We start from the raw sequence: 22,119 nt of genomic DNA, 5'->3' as shown, positions 1-22,119 counted from the left end.
GTTCGTCCAAACACAGCGTCTCAAATGATATTGAACAAAGGTGCGAACGTGGCAACACCATCTGCTGCACTGCTGAGAATAGGACAACAGTCCTTCACATTTAGACCATTATTAGCATTTAACCAAAGTAATCAAATTGTATTCCCATTTAGTAAACGTGTAAATTTATCCATGTTTTCCATTTTTGTGCAATCACTCCGGAGACAGATAAGTTGAAATGGAATGCTTTATTCCTCATTTTCAAATGCCATATGCTGTTAATCCAAACTTAGACATAGACACGTGATTTCAACTGTCCTTTTGACCCAGTGTAATAAAAGACCCAATGCATTTCGAACATCTACAGTTCTTCGTCAGGGGTGCTGAAATAAATCATAAAGAGCTATTTGAGCTGTTTCACAAAACAGATGCAAACTGAATAATACTACAAACAATATATTTGATCACTAGCCACCCCACCCTCACAACCCTCATTTAAATTACCCTTCCATTATCAAAATATCTGAAATGAATAACACAAAACAGTGTGCTCCAACCTACTCATAATTCATGACTACCATAAAAAACAAACAGTGTTCTTTTACCTTAAGGGGTCATGACCAACAGAATAACGTATGCCTGTCTCTCTTTGTTGTAAAAAACGAATCAACTTCTCTCTCTAGCACTGTGATTAGATTTTAAACTTGCAAACACACGTATCTTCAATTAATCCCCAATTAGTTCAACCCCGTGACCTCTTGACCACACCTCCCAAAAACAGAATATACTGCCTATTCATCCCATAATGCACCAACCCTGTTACCAAAACCGTGGTGCCCCCAGGCTGCATAATTAAAATCAACATTTTGCATGAAATAAATACACACATATACGTGAAAAATACGTGCCAAGAATGCATAAACAATCAAATAGTCTGACAAAAATGTCCGTGATGTGCTCTCAAACTAACAATGATTCTTCCTTTCAGTGAAACGTGAAACAGTCCTAATTTCAAGCTGCTATTAAATCCTCCGAGTCATCCGATGTAATTCTGTCTCCTTTGTGATTTCGAGTTATATTAATGCTTTTATTCATACTCTGTTAACTTTGGGGTGCATCTCGCTTTTGAACGATAAATTGCGAAGCAAACATTTTAAAGTGATGGCGAATGCACTCCTTCCCTTTTGAGTCTTTTAGTTTAGCATAGATTGCCGGATGAATGCGTGCATAACAGAGCTGTGTTCGTCCAAACACAGCGTCTCAAATGATATTGAACAAAGGTGCGAACGTGGCAACACCATCTGCTGCACTGCTGAGAATAGGACAACAGTCCTTCACATTTAGACCATTATTAGCATTTAACCAAAGTAATCAAATTGTATTCCCATTTAGTAAACGTGTAAATTTATCCATGTTTTCCATTTTTGTGCAATCACTCCGGAGACAGATAAGTTGATATGGAATGCTTTATTCCTCATTTTCAAATGCCATATGCTGTTAATCCAAACTTAGACATAGACACGTGATTTCAACTGTCCTTTTGACCCAGTGTAATAAAAGACCCAATGCATTTCGAACATCTACAGTTCTTCGTCAGGGGTGCTGAAATAAATCATAAAGAGCTATTTGAGCTGTTTCACAAAACAGATGCAAACTGAATAATACTACAAACAATATATTTGATCACTAGCCACCCCACCCTCACAACCCTCATTTAAATTACCCTTCCATTATCAAAATATCTGAAATGAATAACACAAAACAGTGTGCTCCAACCTACTCATAATTCGTGACTACCATAAAAAACAAACAGTGTTCTTTTACCTTAAGGGGTCATGACCAACAGAATAACGTATGCCTGTCTCTCTTTGTTCTAAAAAACTAATCAACTTCTCTCTCTAGCACTGTGATTAGATTTTAAACTTGCAAACACACGTATCTTCAATTAATCCCCAATTAGTTCAACCCCGTGACCTCTTGACCACACCTCCCAAAAACAGAATATACTGCCTATTCATCCCATAATGCACCAACCCTATTACCAAAACCGTGGTGCCCCCAGGCTGCATAATTAAAATCAACATTTTGCATGAAATAAATACACACATATACGTGAATCTATGTACACCATCTAGAGACCTCTAAGATCCTGCATCCGAATAACTCTTTCAGGCACAATATCAAGACATGGAAGAGGTATATTGACAACGTGTTGGTTATCTGGGAGAGAGACGTTCCATCAACCGAAGAGTTCATGGAATGGCTCAACCAACAGAACATGTTTCTAAAATTCACCAGTACCACATCACGTGACAGTTTAGTGTTCCTTGACATAAACATATACCCGGAGGGAGGAATGCTAAAAACCACAAAGCATTTTAAACCTACAGCCAAGAACTGTCTATTGTTATATGACGGCTTCCATCTATGACACCTACGTGACAACCTCCCCTGCAGGCAGTTCCTTCGCCTCTGGAGGAACTGCATCAACCGGACTGACTACAAATCACATGCGTCAGACTTCAAAACAAAATTCACCAATCGAAACTATCCAGTCCGTGTCATTGACAAAGAAATGAAAAGAGCCCAGAATAATAATAGGTAGGCCCTTTTGGAAGAAAAATACCTAAAGAAAAGGAAGCCAGACCCATTTGTGTGACCACCTATAATACTCTTTCAAACAGCATATCTAAAATCGTCAATAAACATTAGAGAATCCTCAACAGCGGCAACCTGAACCTGGACAAACCTCTTTTTGCACACAAAAGGGCACAAACCCGAAGGATATGCTGGTTCATACACGGCCACTTTCAGATACAACTGCAAATAATGGAAATCTGACTCTTCAACCAGTGCAAGGTCACTTTCCGTGTGGGAACTGCAGCACGTGCCACCTCACCAGAAAAAGTAAACATATAATTTTCAGGAATAGCAGCGAATGGGAACAAAGGAATTTCACTACCTGCAACAGTCGCAATGTCATCTATATGATCACATGCCCCTGTGGTTTGGAATTTGTCGGAAGGACATCACGACCAGCAAAAATCTGCATAGGGGAACACAAATGTAACATTAGATGTAAAAAAAGCACCACAAAGATGGCAACACATTTCTTGACGCAACACACACAGTGAATGATCTCCAATGGACAATCATTGAACAATTCCAATCTGAGAAAGGCCTGTTTGAAAAAGAACAACGTTGGGTGTTCCGTCTGGGCACCAATATAACAGGCCTTAATGACAATATACCATGGAGCAGTTTCTCATGATTATATAAGACTATTTGTTGATTTTGCCACTTTGATAACATCAATGTCAGAATGAGTTGGGGGGCCATTCCTTTTGGCAACGAATCAATGTCCCACACTTGCTCTGATGAATCTCGTCTTTTTAATACGTTGACATATGAGCTAAAGGGGACTATTACTTATTGTTTTTAATTTTGTCACCACAATGACCGTTGTCCCTTTTATTGACTAGGGCCAGACTTATTCATCGGCAAATTATTCATCAAAGAACATTCATTAGAGAGAGAATATCTAGGTTCCATTAATACTCCTCATTCAATATTCTTAGTCTTTCTTCCCTTTCATTTTTCGGATATAATGTACCCCCAAAATGTAGTTTACATTTTTTATAGTTCCATACATCAGCTATAGTAGATCTGACATCTCAGTCTACCACCACCGCACTTGAATTTATAGTCAGCCCACTCCTATTATTAACGAAGGACAAGAAATGCTTTTTGGGCTGAATAACGCGGTCTGGAAGTTAGCGGTCTATACATTTAGACCCTTCCGGTCCTCACGTCCGGTTTCTTAGCGATCCAAACATCCAACCTAACGGCTCCATCACGGAGCGCTCCTGGTACACATGCACACACCGCCAGAACCGGCGGAAACAATACATACCAATTAAGCACGTAATATAATCATGCTCAAATCAAGATTATGATACCGACGGAGTCACGAGAGGACTGTCAAACGAGGCAGCATTTTGGTGATTGTGAGTACGGCATAGCTGCTTTGACCAGGACAGTTCTATTCCCACTTGGAGCATGCATCATTCGGATGCAGCAATATTGACAATCATTTTTTTCCTACAGAGCGCAATGTGCACTGGGTCCCTCTCGTCCACAGGTTCATGAGGCCAATGGCTTCTAAGACTACAAGTATGTGACCCTCCTCCCTTCTAACAGTGTTTCTACTTTTATGACTATTACTAGCCACTGGGAACCTGAACAGAGACATCATTCTTTAGTGTGTGTGTTTTCTGTTACATGTGTGTATGTCTTGTTTTTGTCCCTATTTCTTTACAGGACACCGCACTGGCACGGATAGATTGTAGTTTGCTTCTAATGTAGACACTGTATTAATTACTCATTCAGGTCACTAATAATACATCTGTAATATCATTTATATACCTGATTTTTTTTATGTTGTGTTTCTTTTTCAAATTATTATTAGTGAATTTTCTTTACTTACATATATTGAGACCATCATGTCCCTTTTTTTGTAGCCTCAGTCTGCACATAAACTGATATTTGACATTGTCACCACATATATGTGAGTAGGGTAGGGATCTGTGTACCCGTCCTGAAGAAGAAGCAGCACGCTTCGAAACATGTTGACATGCACAGGAGGTTTTGTACATTAATACAACACACCTCCACTCCACACTTTTTTAATAATACCAGCACCAAAGCTTATTAATATTTTTTTACACCTATGGTGGCAGGAATTTTTTTAAGTATTCACTCACCACTCACTCCTGACCCTACCTCTCCCTACCTCTGAGACACACCACACATAGTGATTATATCAGTGCTACCACGTACTCGTTAGTAGTAGCACGCCGCATTCCGTAGAGGTGTGCGAAGACCACTATGATGAAGCATGACACCAAGGGCCCTTTTGGAGTGTGAGGGGTATTTAAGAAACACCATATGCTCCCTACCACTGTAGGAACACATTTGACCTTCATTTCATTTCATTTGATTGCAATCTCCCTTGGGTGAATCTTTCTGTTTACCAGCAATTGTAAGGGGAGTCCGAATCCACCCCAGGTGTTCCTGTAGAACACCAACTTTCCACTCCCTCCTTTGTTTTCTTCTAAGTTAATGTAAAGGGCCTTGGGTCCTCGTTTGATTTCTTCTATGATACTTAGAGTGATGAGATTATTCCTACCCTTGATCCTTGGGCATACATAAAGAAATGAGCCCTTTCCAAACAATACATTGATGAGAGTAAGTTTAACTATTTTGGAAAGATTTATTTCCTGTGGGTACTTTGGGCTTTCTCTTTTTATTATTTGTCTTTATCTCCATGTGTACCATATCTCAGCATCTTTGGGTCATTGTTTTAGTCCTTGGCTGACCTTAACTTGGTAACCTTGGAGAAAGCTTTTTTCCGTCCACAATGCACGGCTATTGGTAGAGTGAGCGTGAACATATATTTCTTCTTGTTATGGTGCTACCTGGGTGCAAGGTGTTGGGGTCTTAGAAGGAATACCATTCTGGGCAACAACAGAATTGCCTCAACCTCTCTATATCAGGAGTGATGGACAGAGGTAAATATGGGAAATCCACATAAGGGAGGTTAAAACTGCATGATATATATTTCACTTAAAAAAATAAGGGGGAGTCCTACGGCTTTAAATTCCTTCTTGTTTTTTTTATTTTTTCGGTCTAAAATAATATACTTTGAATATGTCCAGATCTGGTATCTAATAATATTTGCAATGTATTACACATTATTCATTTGTTCTGTTTTTAATTTTCTCCATTTGTCCTCCTGATGTTTTATGTCAACACTTAAAGTAAATACTGTCCTGAAGAAGGTGGTAGAACAAATATATACCTACCTAAACATACATTGACTGTTGATGTGTCCAGTCTGGGCCTATACGCCAGAAACAGAAAAGAAATTAAACTCTGGTGATGTATGGTGGACGTGTTTTTTTCTGATGTATGGTGAAAGTATAGAAGGTGGAATGAATGGCATGTGAGATGGGAGTAATATATAGGAGTGCTCATGGGGGTATGAGTTGAATTGTGTAGTGATATGATGTTTTTTTTTAAATAAATGAATGTATATTTTCTAGAATGAATGGAAAATCATGTCAAAATGAGGTATGCAATAATGGCATAAAAATTATAAAAGAAACGTTTTGTAAAAATTAAAGAAATCTGAACTTTATGAAATACATTTTTAAAACTGATTTCAATCTGTTCACAGAGGGATTTATTCCTGTGATTCAGGGTAATTCAGGGTAGTAGGACCTTTCTTTCATTTATTTAGCTGTTTCTTCCCCCCAGTCCTAAGCCTGTTTTTAACAGTTGAATAAATAGAGACGGGTCCCTTTTGTGTATTTTCAGCTTTGGCCTTAAGGGCCCCCCTGGGCCTATTTGTTTTAACAAATCCAGTGTGCCATCTAAGGATGTGTATTTGACTGAGCAGAGGGATGGATCAATGGCATCATTAACAGAACGCCTCTAGGCACTCAGCAGTTATGGATCAGTGTTAATTCCCCGGGTCTTTCTTGGGGAGCAAACAAACCCTGCAAAAGGGAGCTTGCAAGTGGTCCAGCTACACCTCTCAATCTTAGTTCTTTTTCAATCTTCCATTTTGCCACCTTCATACCCAGCTCTAAGGAGTTTTGACACTTGCAAAAAGCAGGCCCCCACACACCCACAGCAGGTCTTCTGATACCATCACGGAAACCCAAAAACAATTGCTGAGCAGCAGTGCAATGAGGATACAAGTTTAACCAAAGACTCAAGACCAGTAATGACAACAGGGAAGGATTAGCACATTCTAATGATGGAAAGGCTTCACTTTTGCCCATTCTTTTCCTCGGATTTCTTGAAGCATTTAAACTCTGGGTGTCCTGCTGTCCCACGAAAGGAGCAAGCCTGGTTGAATGTGCAAGACTCTTGCTGTCTGGTACATGTTTTCCTATTATATGACCAACACACCCCCTTGTGCTCCCCTTACCCCATAACTGACTGAAAGGGCAAATGACCATTGCCCTCTGCCTTTTTCAACATCATACACTGCAACCAAGCATCAATATCCGTTTGATCCCAGAACTTTACTGGGTTTGAAGCTTTCTTTAACCTAAAATCCTTATCATAGTCCTTCCAACAAGACCCACCCCCCAAAAAATCCTCATATGCACCCACAATTTTGTAATAAGTTGTCTGTGTGCCACAATCAGTGAATGCCTCAAGAAGAACAGATAAATGGTAAAACCCTTAATCCAGTTCATTAGTGTTTCCTCCTCTTTTGGTATCTTCCACAGATGCTTACATTCTTTAGCTTCCCTGGTTTCCTTCTCACTGGATTTGGCCAATGTGAGCTCAAACAAGTCCACACATGCACACTTCTTTATCTATGCTTTCACGTCTTCAGACAAATGCAAGCCTAACCAATCCCAGGAGACAGTACCTGGTCACGAGCACCACTAGGTTGGGATGTGTCCTCACCTTCTTTTCGCCCACCCAGGGATGCAGTGGTTGCGGTGAGTATCCCTACTGCCGGAGGGGCGGGAACATCTACTGAGGGTGCCTCTGGTGATGTTACCGCTAGTGATAATAACCGCTTAGGATGTCTGCAAATCCCTTGCTGCCCATCTCTCCTCCAGGCTACCTAGGAGTGACTTCCACCACTAGATTCTTTGCTGCTGCCTATACCCAGCCCTTCTCTGCTGGAGGAGCCAGGCCCTGATTGGTCAATCGTGACAGTCAAGATAGCAACGTGGCAAGACTGTTTACAAACTCCTCCGCTGATCTGTTACTTCCTGCCTCCTTCTGGTCCCCTTCTTTCACCCTCTCTTCCTCAATTGTGATGACTTCTTCCTGCTCCTGACCAGGAGTGGCTGTGGCTGCTTGTGCTGCTCTGTTTACCTGCACTCATTTGGCTGGCCCTCTCCTTGCTCGCTTCTGGACCAGGGGAATGCTGCCTTTGGAGGGACCCCAGTCCTACTAGGGCGGCCTTCACTGACAACAGTCGCCTCAGAGACTGTCTCGCTACTGGGCCCTGGCTGCAGACTAGCCTGGGAGCATGGAGGTCAATGCGGGTTGTAGCAAGGCCAGATTGGTCAATGGCGTCCAACCTACCCATGACAAGTGCCATATCGCACTACCTTTTGACTTGCTTTGTGGGCATGTTGGCAGGACGCTGCGCCCTGAGCCCAGAATAAAATCAGTACAAATGGGGGCCTCTCTATTTATAGCTACCAATAAGGGAATGTATTGCACCCTAATGCTGCCTAAACGCTGCCCACAGTAGCCCAAAAATATGTAAATCCACCAGAAATCAGACACACCAACGGAAGAAAAATTGAAACAATACAGAATTACAATTGAAACTGGGTCCCAACAATTCCACAGTTATGTCTGCATTAAGAAAATTCTAAAAGTTCCCAGCATAAATTCACCAGAGAGCGTCACTTGCAATTTTGCATCTATTTTTGTTAGGATTATGCAGTCACAAATTGGCCAGCAGGTGGCGCTACCTGCTGGCCAACTTGTAAAAAACCCGCAGGTTACAAATCCGCCGTAATTGATAGGGTGACCAGGTGTCCCAGATGGGCCCGGACAGGTTTTTCACTGGCTGTCCCGGTAGATTTCAGGAATTTAAGCTCATGTCCCGGTTTTTAGAGGATTGGATGGAAACTGTAGTAGGTATATTTTTATGTTTTGCAAAGCAGGGATAGTTAGCAGCTGTTATAAGAAAGTAATTTACTTAACAGGCATACTACCGGCTCTTAAAAATTGCATTTTATGTATGTTCTTACTGCCTCTTCTGAAAATCTCTGCTAAGAAGCACTGTCATCCTGTGCACGATGTTGAAGTAAAAGTGTAGTCCTTCTTCTATTTTTGGGAAATGCCCCGGTTTTTGGCTTTAAAATTCTGGTCACCCTAGTAATTGAGCAATCCTGATCATAAAAAGAAAACCAGCTTTTTACCCATGTGCTGCCCCCGTGGAACTGCCAGCTATTTGTCACTCTCCCTTTCCACAGAGGGCTCTCCCACAGAGAAAACAACTGCCAAAGCACATTGGCTTGCACTCCTCTGACGGCCCTACGCTGGTCCTGCTGCCCCCAAGGGGCCCGACGACGTTGTAGGAATCGCAGGTATTCCGCTACGGCCGTGTCTTGGCCTTATAACGAGGCGAGGACACAGTTGCTTGGGTGTAGGCGCGCAGTAGCCACGAACAGCTACTGCCCATTTATTTAAACCCTCGAGAAGCGCCCGGCTGTGGGGATGCGTCCACTATACATTGCATAGCAATGGTAGCCAGGTGGTTCACTACATCCCTTATGATCTTTAGATAATAAACAAGCATTGAACATGTAATAGATCGAGCCCTCGTTTAAGGAAAGCAATCCCATTTGTAATTAGGTGGCTTTTTAGCTTTGCTTTTATTAGTGTTTTTCAAACTTTCATGTACATAACATGCATATGTATGCATATTTGTATATGTATGCATGCATTTATATTTGTATTTATATAGATATGCAGATTATATATATGTTTATATATGTAAGTATATATATATATATATACACATACATACATATATATAAATGCATATATATACATATATATATATATGTGCATATGTGTGCAGGTAGAGAAAGGTAGAGGTAGAGAGGTAGAGGTAGAGAGTGGTAGAGAGATAGAGAGTGAGTAATAGAGAGTGAGTAGTAGTGAGTGGTAGAGAGTGAGTAGTAGAGAGTAGTAGAGAGTTAGTAGAGAGTGGGTAGTAGAGAGTTAGTAGAGTTAGTAGTAGAGTAGTAGAGAGTAGTAGAGAGTGAGTAGTAGAGAGTGAGTAATAGAGAGTAGTAGAGTGAGTAATAGAGAGTAGAAGAGAGTGAGTAGTAGAGAGTGAGTAGTAGAGTATTAGAGAGTGAGTAGTAGAGAGTAGTAGAGAGTAGTAGAGAGTGAGTAGTAGAGAGGAGTAGAGAGTAGTAGAGAGGTAGAGTGAGAGATAGAGAGTGAGTAGTAGAGAGTGAGTAGTAGAGAACAGTAGAGAGTGAGTAAGAGTAGTAGGGAGTGAGTAGTAGAGAGTGGGTAGTAGAGAGTTAGTAGAGAGTGAGTAGTCAAGAAGTAGAGAGTGAGTAGTAGAGAGTAGTAGCGAGTTTATTTATTTATAAAGTTTTATATAGCGCGAACTAGACCCAAGAGGGTATAAGAATGCTTTACAGTTAGGATTGTTGCGTTTACCGCTTCCGTGCGGCAGGAATTTCAGCGCTGTGCTGAACATTCCAATCGCGGGTGTGGTCGTGACGGAACCATTCCGGACGCCCACTCACAAAAATTCCCTTCTTTTATTCCTTGCCAAAAACTCACAAAAACAAACTCCCTCCCCCCGGACGCCCGATCGTATCGGGTATAGGGTCTGTACTGGAACCCCTTTCAAGGTTCGCTGATCAATTCCTACAACCACTGGTCCAAAAGACTCCGGCATATCTAAAAGATACACGAGACTTACTGAATCAAATAAAAGACATGTCTTTTGATCCTACCACAATGATGCTAGTTGGATGGGATGTTGAATCCTTGTATACAAGTCTCCCCCAAAAAGAAACATTGGATATGCTGGAAGATGTCCTATTCATGGAGGACTGGCAATTCAATACACCTAGACATTTTGTCCTTGAGTGTTGTCGGTTAGCATTAACAGAAAATTACTTTGAATTTGATGGCCAACTATTCTTACAAAGCCATGGTACATCGATGGGGAGTGCCTTTGCCGCATCGATAGCTGGGCTCTACGTGATCAACTTTGAAACCACGCATGTCCTCACGACAGCAAACCCTTTCGCTTCCAGTATATTATACTGGAAGCGCTATATTGATGACATTTTGTTGATATGGCGGAACAATCAAGATGTAAAACAATTCATCGAGTGGTTGAATACCAGAGATCAGTGGCTCAGATTTACGTACACAATGGATAATGATAGTATCGATTTCTTGGACCTCACTATCTATATCAAAGACGGAAAAATAGAGACCAAAACTTTCCGAAAACCCACTGCTAAGAACAGCTTGTTATCTTACAAGAGTTACCATCCCCAACCATTGAGAGACAACCTGCCTGATAGTCAGTTTCTTAGACTTAAACAAAACTGTAGTCGTGAGACTGACTATAACAAACAATCAAAGGAACTCAGTGACAGACTTCTGAAACGAGAATATAAACCGTCCACGATATCAAAATCCCGCAAAAGGGCGAAACACCAATCCAGAGAATGTCTCCTGGCAACTTACCAAAAAGCTCCAGAAGAAGATCTTATGACATGTGTCACTTCATTCGGTTCAGCAACCTATCAAGTGAACAAACTGATCAATAAAAACTGGCATATACTCAACACGGGAAAATACAATTGGCCTAAGCCTCGATTTGCCAATAGACGTACCAAAAACCTCCGAGATCTGCTGGTCCACACCCGTCCTTGACAGAAAACTGTATTGAGACAAATCAGAGACCCACATATGACACCAGTAATAGGACATTACCCATGTGGAACGTGCTTGGCCTGTAAATCTACCACCACCACAAAGACTTTGCAATTGACTCCAACCTTCAGGTGGATCCAAAAACAACATACAAACTACAATTCATCAAATGTGATTTACATGGTAACATGTCCCTGCGAAAAGAAGTACATCGGGATGACCTGCAGGAAGGTCAAATTACGAATTGGAGAACATAAAAGCAACATTTGACTCCAAAAGAACACGACTAAACTCTGTTCCCATTTCATAGAAGTGGGACACAACACCGAGGATTTAAAGTGGACAGTCATTGAAAGATTACCAGAAGGGACTCCCAATGCAGAAAAGATCCTCTATGAGAAAGAACAACGTTGGGTAGACCGCTTAACGACGAACAAATATGGGCTGAATGATGACATATCATGGCACCACTTTGCCCGTTAATTAACTTTGTCAAGAACTCGAACCAAAACATCACATGCAGTAATCTATGAGCCCTTGGGTGATTTATCTCTATAGATTGGCCCGGACCTTTTATTATCTGAGACAATTTTCCTGTGTCGTTTTTTAACTACCTGAATTGTGATCACACTCCTAGAATGTACACATTGGGATAAGCAATATATTGACGCTAATTCAAAACCTGTTAGCTCTACATATATGGGTTAGCATAACGCATTTTTTCTGACTCTCTACATATGGTTTGTTAAAATCCCCAAAGCCGTATGTAAATATAGATTAAAATATATGATCTATATTTATGATACAAAATGTGTCCCACAAAAGAGAAATTTTCTCTATACATGTCTCTAAGCTTATAACCAATACGAGAGGCTTCGGACCATGAACAGTCCTCTTTCTATGACCATCTCCTCCGCCGCAGTAATCTGCTTGCATTGCACAAAAAAGATAAGCTTACCCCACATGTTATCTTTCGAATAACATTGGGTAGGCACTATACACGCTATCTTTATGAGCAATATGGGGGAGGCGTAACGCCACTTCGTAACTTATATATGGTTTGCCATTTGAAAAATGATTACAAGACTTTGAAAAATGAATACAGGACTTGGAAAATTATACACGACGTGTGTACATGGCATATAATTCGTCCCACTATAGAATATATTCATCCAAGTTGAAAACCATGAATAGAGGCCTCGGACTGCGCTCAGTCCTCTTTCTATGACTACCCCCTCCGTTGTAGAAAACCCCGTAGAAAGCATGGTTTCCGCGTCCAGAGGGCAGAGCCAGCACAAGAGCGGAACCTGCTTCCTACGCGGGTAAGGACGGGGAGAGAAGTTTGTTTCCCAACTTGGGTGCAGATTCACTGTGCGGTAATGTAACCCAGTTCTTCCTTCTCTTTGAATCCAGCCTCGGACTAAATAGTCCATACCCTCTGAAGGGAATGACCGACACCACTTTTTAGGTAAGAACCTCTTTACAAATCAACAAGTACGGGACCATGAACACACCCGATTTGACTCAACTTATTAACGCAGTGCTTGGTGATTTTCCCTAGGTTCACGGAGTATTCACCTACAGTCTCAGGTATTTGATTGAGTTATAATTTAAGAAATAATTATATTGAGGGCCTAATATGTTTGGATAACATTTTAACTTGTAACCTTGCCGAAAGGTGATAGAAGTACATTGTTGATATTAATTTGCGTGTGTGAGCACGAGTGATATTATCGAATGATACTACTGATTAGCAATATAAGAGAATGTGCCTAATGTACTACCGTGCTCACTTGCTCCCCTTTAACATCACAATCTAGGGCTGAGAGCATGATTGCCCTCAGACACTGAGAACTTTAAACCTTACACTTGATATTTTACATACAAGGCGTAAACATCAGCCCTTGACTTAATCTCTGACTTAATTAATCTACATATGATATCTAATTTCATGAAATGTTGCTCCCCTTTAATTCGCCACTAGCACCTTCTAGAGTATTATGTGAAAACACAATGTATGTAAACTGTATATACAAACTCTATACCATGATGAATTTCTAGCCACCCCATAAATATTTTCTTTGTTCCAGGTGAAAACAATCACGAACCACAGTGGGTAAGACTTTTGAACCCGCTCATACAAACACAAATCGTGCAAGTATTTTTAACATTTTATGTTATTTGTTGTCCTGACGAAAGCTCCATAGACCCTTCGGGGCCAAGAGAGCTGAAACATGTCGACTTTTTTGTGAATGAAAGTGATATGCTTGAGACTCTATAACTCGGTCCACTGAGCATACCCACCTTACCTTTTAATTAGTTGTCCAACAACTAAATAAAGTACGGATGTTGTCTGGAAACTATTTTTAATTTTGAGAAAAACCTGCCTGTGGGGTTACATTTGGAGATCTCTGGAGACTGCCACGTTACATCAGAGATTGCCTCGCGTGAGGCTGGCATGATGCACGTTGTTGAACCCTATGATAAATGCCACAACGCTAGTGTGGGGCGGAGAACAGAGATAAACCGCTTTTCGAAGACACAGCGTTTATGAGGGTTTTTCAACAGATCTCCTGGCAAACGTGGTTACAAGTGTCCTATCTACTTTTGATTAACTATAGATGACCTGGGGAACTGATAGGACAATCATTCCTCCTCCCTTCCTTTGATAATTAAGGAACCATTCCATCATCAGCACAGCTAAACCGTGACTGATGACGGAATGGTTCCTTCACCAGCATCGAAGGGGTTAAGAGTTACATCAGATACAAAAGCATAGTAAGATACAGTACACCTAAACAATGATTCACAAATTCGTAGGAGGGAGAGGAGGAAGGAGTAATAGCGGGGAGACTCCGAGGAACTGTGCCCAATGTCCAGCTGGGTAGGTGATGGCCAAGGGGAAAACCAGGGCCAATCTCCTCAATAGCTGTCTAGCAACTCCACCAGGCATCAGCCATGTGGTCAGGTCTCAGCATTCAGGAAAACCAGATTTTAGTTTATTTGATTTGAGAAAGGTTAAATAGCGCTGGCTAGACCCGAAGGTATCACAGCGCAAAAGCAGAATATGCTGCATTACAAGGTATATCTAAAAAGGTTTATATAGCGCTGGCTAGACCCGGAGGTATCAGAGCACTATACAAGAGGAGCATTGCATTACAGATTACATCGGTTACAATAGCATAGTAAGGTACAGTCAACAAACAACGAGGATGAGAGAATTTGTAGGAAAGGAGGGGAGGAAGGAGCCATAACAGGGAGATGAGGAAGAACTGTGTCTGATGTCCTGCTGGGTAGGCGACGGCCGAGGGGGAAACCAGGGCCAATCTCCTCATTAGCTGTCTAGCAACTCCACCGGGCAAGAGTTAGTAGCGAGTGAGTAGTAGAGAGTGAGTAGTAGAGAGTAGTAGCAAATGAGTAGTAGAGAGTAGTAGAGAGGAATAGAGAGTAGTAGAGAGTGAGTAGTAGAGAGTGAGTTATAGAGAGTGAGTAGTAGAGTAGAGAGTAGTAGAGAATAGTAGAGAGTGAGTAGTAGAGAGTAGTACAGAGTGAATAGTAGAGAGTAGTAGAGAGTGAGGAGTAGCGAGAGAGTAGTAGAGAGACAGGCTCTGAAGATGAAACCACACGTCTGTCTCCAAGGGACATCTGTGTCACTGCCCCAGGGCAGCAGCTGTAAAACAAAAGAGCACCCACAGTGCCACGTCTCTCCAGTGGTGTTCTAAAGCAGCCAGGAGGACCCTGGCTTGACATTCTGAGTCCACGCAGGATGCACAATGCCCATCTGATAGGCTTCCAAGCGCTAGGAAGAGAGCGGGGGCTTCACTGTTCCGCGTGCCTGCACCCCACATCAGCTTGCTGGCGCGAGGTGCAAAATTGTTTGGGTCAAAGTCTGCTCAGAGCGCTTAGGAGGAGTAAATGATGTGTGGAGCGGTAAGGAATTTTAGCGCCATCGGTGAAGTGTCATTTCAAACACCCATCCTTTAACAAACGAGTGCATGTGATGGTTTTAGATACAATCTGCCACCCTTGAAAAAGGCTCCGTGGGCAGCTGGCTAGAATGACCGTAGTATAGTACCAGCACAATGTAGTGGTCTGTCACGTGCTGGCAGTTTTACCTGCTTCTAAGCGCCCCTAGTTCATAGTGGTAAGTGAAGAGAAACTCAGGCTCAGGCTGCTGGCCGCCCTACCTCCTCTGTAGAGCGACCGAACTGCACCAACTGGAGAGATCTTTTTTATCAGTCTTGTATGCTACCACTTTAAAGGCGACATTGCAGCATTAAATACATGGAAACAGCTATGAGATAAAATAATCTTGTCTTTATATACAAACTCTACGACCAGGTAAGGTTAGTTTTGAAAACAACAGTGATGCCCAATAATCATCAGTCCTCCACACACTATGACCTGATCCACGGCAAAGCTACCATGGCCCTTTACTGAGAACCCTTTCCCAGACAAGCTATTGACTTTTTTTATGTAGATCTTACCCATCAAAACGTCAAAACTCTGAAAAATGAAAGTTGGACTGGTGCTGCCTCTCATTATTTCCACATGACTTTCAGATTACACAGGGTTGCAGCAGGTGCGCGCATGGTGGCGTGCTTTCACTTAAAACTGCGTTTAAAGTGAAAGCACGCCGTGTTTAAAGAGCATGCACGCATGGCGGCGTGCTTTCACTTCAGTTTAAAGAGAAAGCACGCCATGTTTAAAGGCGCACGCACGCGTGTGCGATGGGTAGACCCGAGCTATAACAAAATGGCGTGGGACTGTCCACTGTCCCACGGACACGCGCATGCTCTCTGCATTGGACAGATGGTGAGAGCAGTCATCTTTGTCCATGCCGGGCGTGCATGAGCCCACGGCGGAGAATTGATTACAAAAGGTTCTCTCTGGCGAGAGCAGCGCATGCGCTGATTTTGCCAGGAGAGACCTAACAAAAACAAAAGAAGGATGGACAAGAAAGAAAACTAAATGCAAATCAATCAACTTGACTTAATTTCACACCGTCCGTATGCTGTGTATTGTTCTTACTCAGTTCTCTTTATCCAGCATCCGGTGTTGGGAGTGGTTCAATAAAGAAAATATCTAGGCTGCTGACTGTGCTGTGGATTGGTTCTCAGGTGATACAGGTGCCCATGGGTTCCACCATCTCCCTGGGGATGGGGAAAACTGACCTCTTCAGGTGTTCCTAGACTCGATGGGCTACCCTCATTCTTGTGACTGCCTTAAGACACTGGAACCCTAGCGTTTTCTTGACTCTGGCCGATCATGCTTGTGTCCGGTTCACACATGGACCCATTTTCATCGCTGTTCCTGTCACCTGAGAGGGATCTTCTAGAACCACAACACGTTTCAGGGCACTTACATGTCCCCTCGCTTTACACTCACCATAGCACCTTTCATTTTCACCACTTTCCATGCATCTTTCTCAAAAGGAGTTCTAAACTTCCACCCCAGGTGACGTTCTTTGATGACTACATGATCACCTACTCACAAAGTGAGTTATTCAGCTTCCCTATCTCAGCTTGCCTTTTCGGTGTTGGTTTTTATTTTCTCCTGTGCAGCGGTAGCATCGAAGACAGCTGGCTGCCAAGTGGACCCGATTGGCAACAGATCTCGGATAGGCCTTTTCATGAAGAGATCACTCGGGGCACACTCTATCGTGTTGTGGGGAGTTTGCCGGTAGGCCCTCAGGAATGGATGTCAACAACATTTGGAGTCTTCATCTTTGGCTTCTCCAATCCTAAGAGCTTTGTTGAGTGTCTTCATGAATCTTTCCACTTCTCCGTTAGCTTGGGGCCATTGAGGAGTTATGCAGATGTGTTGAATGTTCAGCTGATGAGAGTATTCCGTGAACTATGGGTCTTGAAAAGGAGGGCCGTTGTCAGTCTTAATTTCTTCTGGGAGACCTGGAAATGCAAAGATCTTTTATAGAGCGGGCTTGACACACTCAAATGCTGTGGAGCCAACCAGTTCTACCGCAGGGAATTTGTTCTGGCTGTCCACAATGACTAGCATCAGTCTGTTGTCTGGAAAGCTGCCAAAATCCATGCTCACAGATGACCAAGGCTGTGAGCTGGTGGCTTCATTGATGACAGGAGCCATGGGTGGTTCAACTTCTGTTAAAATGCAGGATTGGCAGTTATTAACTCTCTCCTCCCTCAGACGATCCATACAGGGAAACTACACCTTGATCTTTAAGCGCCTTCATCTTGGCAATGCCCTGGTTTCCTTGGTGAACTAACTCTATTGTGTGAACCCACAAGCTATTGGGGTTGATGATTTGATGGCCTCATAGGATGAACCTTTCTCTCTGTCATTGAGTTTGTCTTGTCACCGCCGGAGCTGGGTCCGAGCTTTCTGTTCTTCCGCTGTCAAACCTCCGACCCCATCTAAAAAATTCCGTCATTGATGTCCTCTCAGCACTTCTATTACTCGCATCAGACCGGCATCCCCCACAGTAGCTTCCACAATTTCTTGTATAGACAGTACTATTGGACAGGCCATTTGAGTGACCATCTTGATGAAGCCCTTGATGCTGGATCATCATCTCATTGCGTGCTGGGTTTGCTAATAATAGGATGACGTGACAAATAGTCAGCTGGGTTGTTTACCCCCAGCAGATAAACCACTTCAAAGGAGTATTGCTGGAGCTGAAGAGCCCACCCCTCAATCTGCAGCGGGCCATTTTGAGCTTTTCTGACAAATAATGGCTCAAGGGGTTTGTCATCAGTCACTACCTGAAAGTTTTGCCCACATAAGTTAAGATGGAACTGCTCTGAGGCCCAACGGATTGCCAGAGCTTCTCTGTGACTTTGCAAATAGCAGTCTCCACAGCAGTCCCTGCTCTGCTTGCATACGCAATGGGGACCCACTTACCTTCAACTTTCATCTTCAACAGTACTGCACCAAGCCCCACATGACTAGCATTCACAATGAGCTCCGTTCGACATGCCGGATTGAAAAATGTTATGGTAGAGTCGTGTAGGAGTGCCTTCTTGATGTCCTTGAAAGCTTGCGCTGCTTTGCTGTTCCACTCCCAGGGAGCGTCTTTTCTGGTCAGCACCTTGAGGGGGTCCAACAGTGTAGCCAGATTCGAAATTAACCCACTGCAGTAATTGGCCATTCTCAGAAAACTGTAAACTTCGGATGGGCTGCGAGGAATTGCTGCTGTCTTGATGCCTTCAGCCTTCTTAGGATCGACTTTGAACCCATCAAGGGAGAACTTGTATCCAAAGTCAATTTCATTAGTATAAAACCGATGTTCCTGCCGATGCAGGGTCAGGCCACACTCCACCAATTGTTGCAAAGCGGCGTTCAAGCTGGCATGATGTCCTTCCAAGGTGCTGGAGAAAATGAGGATATCATCGCTCACATTCAGGACCCTGACCTGGCCGGAGAGTGCCTCTCGTATAGCATCATGAAAATCCTCTGCCGCTGACGACACTCCAAAGTTGAGACGCTTGAAACACCGCAAACCCCACATGGGTAGAAAAGGTTGTGATGTATCTCCTGGACTTCTCCAGCGACAATTGATGATATCCAGAGTTCAAGTCTAAATTTGAGAACCATTTTGCACCATTTAAATCAGCCACTATTACGTCAATGGTTGGTTTAATGTGCCTCTCCCAGCATATCGCCTTGTTGGGCAGTCTCATGTCAACACATAGGCGTGTTATGCCAGGCTGTTTTGGAGCAATTACCAACGGCAACACTCATGACTTTGGGCCTCTTACTTTTTCGATTACTGCAGCCAGCTCCAGTTGCTCTCATTCAACTTGGGGTGAAGATGGAATGGCACCCATCTGTGACATAAGGCCATAGGCCGCACTATGTTAAAAATGTGGAGTTTTACTTGGATGCCTTTCAAGCACACTAACCCCTTGAACAACCTAGGGAACTCATTCAAAATGTCCTCGTCATTCGACTGATGAATTTGTTTTGCAAAGAAGACTAACCCTAAATCCTTGGCCGTGTGACAGCCTAGGAGGGTTACCGCACTGTCCTTGGTCACATGAAACTTGTTTCTTGTCTTTGCATCTCCACTGGATAAATTTTGTGGAGGCTCCCATATGTGTACATTTTCCCCTTCATCGGAAAGATCTCTGGTAGGGATTGCTTTGAGTCAAAAACATTTACAGATACCGCTGCATCAATAAGGACCAAGATGTTCACTCCTTCCACTTCGATTTGGCACACTGGAGGAGCCCACCTTTGGTTGATCCTTCCTATGAAAGAGATGGTGAAGAGCTCTTCATCTTCATCCAGCTGGTATCCCATGGCCTCATGCTCTAGTGTTCAGTCTTCCTCTTCGGCTTTAAAGGATAACTGTTGAATGTTTAGGGGTTTCCTTCCCTTAGTGCCTGACCCAAATCCCATGGTGGAACTTCAACAGAATTTCTCGAAATGGTTTGGCTAACCACACTTCAGATAAAACTTCCCTTGTGCCAGGCACCCTTGAGGCATGTGGCGGGCCATCCCACAGTTGCTGCACGCCTTCTTGTTCATTCTGGCTTAGCCCGTTCCCCTTGATCTCATGGGGCACCACTGTATGGCTTCCATGTGATCTTCCTTAACTTTTACCGCACTAGCTACCTTTGGTGCGGTATACAGCCTTTACAACGAAACTTTTACAACGACATACCATTACAACGCAACTTTTACAACGCAAACTATTACAACGCATTGCTCTGGGGGGCGCTCTAGGATAGGGAATAGGTTAATTTACTATCCAATAACCTTCCCTACTATCCACGTGGACTGGAGTTGGAATAGTAAATTAAACTATTCACTATCCAGCGCCTAAAAGCATTATGCGTTGTAAAAGTATGCGTTGTAAAAACTGCATTGTAAAAGCATGCGTTGTAAAAGCATGCGTTGTAACGTCATACATCCCTTTGGTGCCATTGAGCAGCGAACAGGTGTGGACTCCATTGTCCCAGCATGAATGTCCGCTAGCTCATGTGACGTGGCCAAGATCAAGATCTCATCCAGCATGGTGCCAGGCTGCCGTAATATCAGCTTCCATAGGTTAGACAATCGGCAACCTTGAGTAAGTTGTGCTCCGATTTCAGCTTGCTTGTCTAACCCAGTACATGTGCTTTCCAGTTTGCGCAGCCTCGCAAAAAAGGTGTCTACTGACTCCCCTTCAAACTGGTGTGCCTGCTGAAGTATGAATCGTTCACAATCCGATTCAATTGGGGATCAAAATATCTGTTCAGCCTGGCCACTGCTTCATCAAAATCACCATCTGCCCATGTTTTGGATACATTCTCAAATAGATCATAAAGCTTGTCTCGACCCATTTGGAGCATCAGGGAATGTTTGATAGTGCCGTCGGGTTTGCATGTGGTATGAAAGAAATCTACAGCCTTCCAACCCACTGATGCCATCTTGGTGATGCGGTCGCTGGGTCAGCTAACTGGCTAAACTGCAGTAATGATGCCACCTTGAACCTGTGCCCTTCATTGTTGTGATTGCAGTGCAGCCGCAGGATAAGCAGCGTCTTGCTGTTGTTGTGGCATGGTGCGTTTTATGTAACTGTCCTTGCTGAAGGTCTGGTTGCCCCTAGTACCAGTAAGCAGTGCCAGTAGTACAACTGTTAATGTGCTTGTGCACTCCTCTTTCTTTCTATTGGCTAGTCTCTCTGTATGGCCTCACTTATAATGCCCATTCTTAATCTCCTGCGTAGTTTGTTTGCTTCCTCTTGCCTTTTTAATTTCTTTCTTTTGTTGTATTTAGACTTGGCACTCATGGTGTGCAATGTCTTTAGTGCCACAGCTCCCCGGGCCTCAACATAAACCTCCCAGCAAACAGGGTATGTCCCTCACACAGACAGACCGCGGAAGCCTCACCTTCGATCCACAGCTGGCTCACTGGACACCATCCGATGAACAAAGACATGAACTGCAGGAAAACATCAGCAAAAGCAGTCTTTCCTCATGGCAGCCGACAGGCAGAATAAAACGCTGCTGGCCCCACACTGCTGCACCGCATTGCAGAGCACGTCGTCAGGTACCTAACCTCCTCTCCAGGCCAGCAGGCTGCCGCCCACATCTCGCACTGCACGCCCATCTGCTGACTAAGAGTAGTGCTGGAACGAGCACTACCACACTCTCACTCTCAAAACGCCATCAGGTAGGAGGGGGGAATGACAGCTTGCAGAGCCGCTCCCTCAAGACTTCTGCAGCTGGCCGGAACGAGCGGTGCTCCGAAGCCTCAGTACTGGTCGTAGGCTGTCCAGAATTTTTTCTCGCCCCCATAACCCCCCCCTTTTTCGGTAGTTCTTTTTGTGGTCAATTGATTTTCTTGTCTAGCAATCTGGGTTTTTTGGAGTTGGCTTTGCATTGGAACAGGTGTTCAGGGTATATATGTGTTTGTGTTAGGTTTGTCTCTTGAAGCAGGTTCAGGGACGGTTGGCAGTCAGGCTGGCATGTTTTAGCCAAGTTTATTCGTAATTAACAGAGGCAACCAGGCTGAAAGGGAACGGGTAGACAAGTTCACGAGGTAGGATCTTTAAAGTGCTTTAAGAAGTTAGGTTAGCGACAGGTTAATAGTTGTAAAGGTTAAGGTTTAAAGTTTAAGGTAAAAGGGTCACACCAGGGGTGAAAGAGTCAAGGTCAAAGTTCAAAGGTCAAAAGCTAAAAGGTCACAGAGGTGGCACTGAAT

At 43.3% G+C, this 22,119-nt stretch overlaps 1 long non-coding RNA gene across 1 annotated transcript; it reads right to left on the bottom strand.

Moving 5' to 3' along the window:
• Positions 1 to 1,474: 1,474 nt before the first annotated feature.
• Positions 1,475 to 21,414, bottom strand: LOC144819932 (uncharacterized). The gene is made up of 3 exons (XR_013607627.1): positions 21,306 to 21,414; positions 2,942 to 3,025; positions 1,475 to 1,581 (listed from the first exon to the last, which is right to left on the bottom strand). It is a non-coding gene; the product is annotated as an uncharacterized LOC144819932 (long non-coding RNA).
• Positions 21,415 to 22,119: the final 705 nt, after the last annotated feature.

Source organism: Lissotriton helveticus, chromosome 2_1 (assembly GCF_964261635.1).
Source record: "Lissotriton helveticus chromosome 2_1, aLisHel1.1, whole genome shotgun sequence".
Lineage (NCBI taxonomy): Eukaryota > Metazoa > Chordata > Amphibia > Caudata > Salamandridae > Lissotriton > Lissotriton helveticus.
Note: the sequence above shows the minus strand (reverse complement) of the source record. Positions and strands in the feature narration are given on the sequence as shown.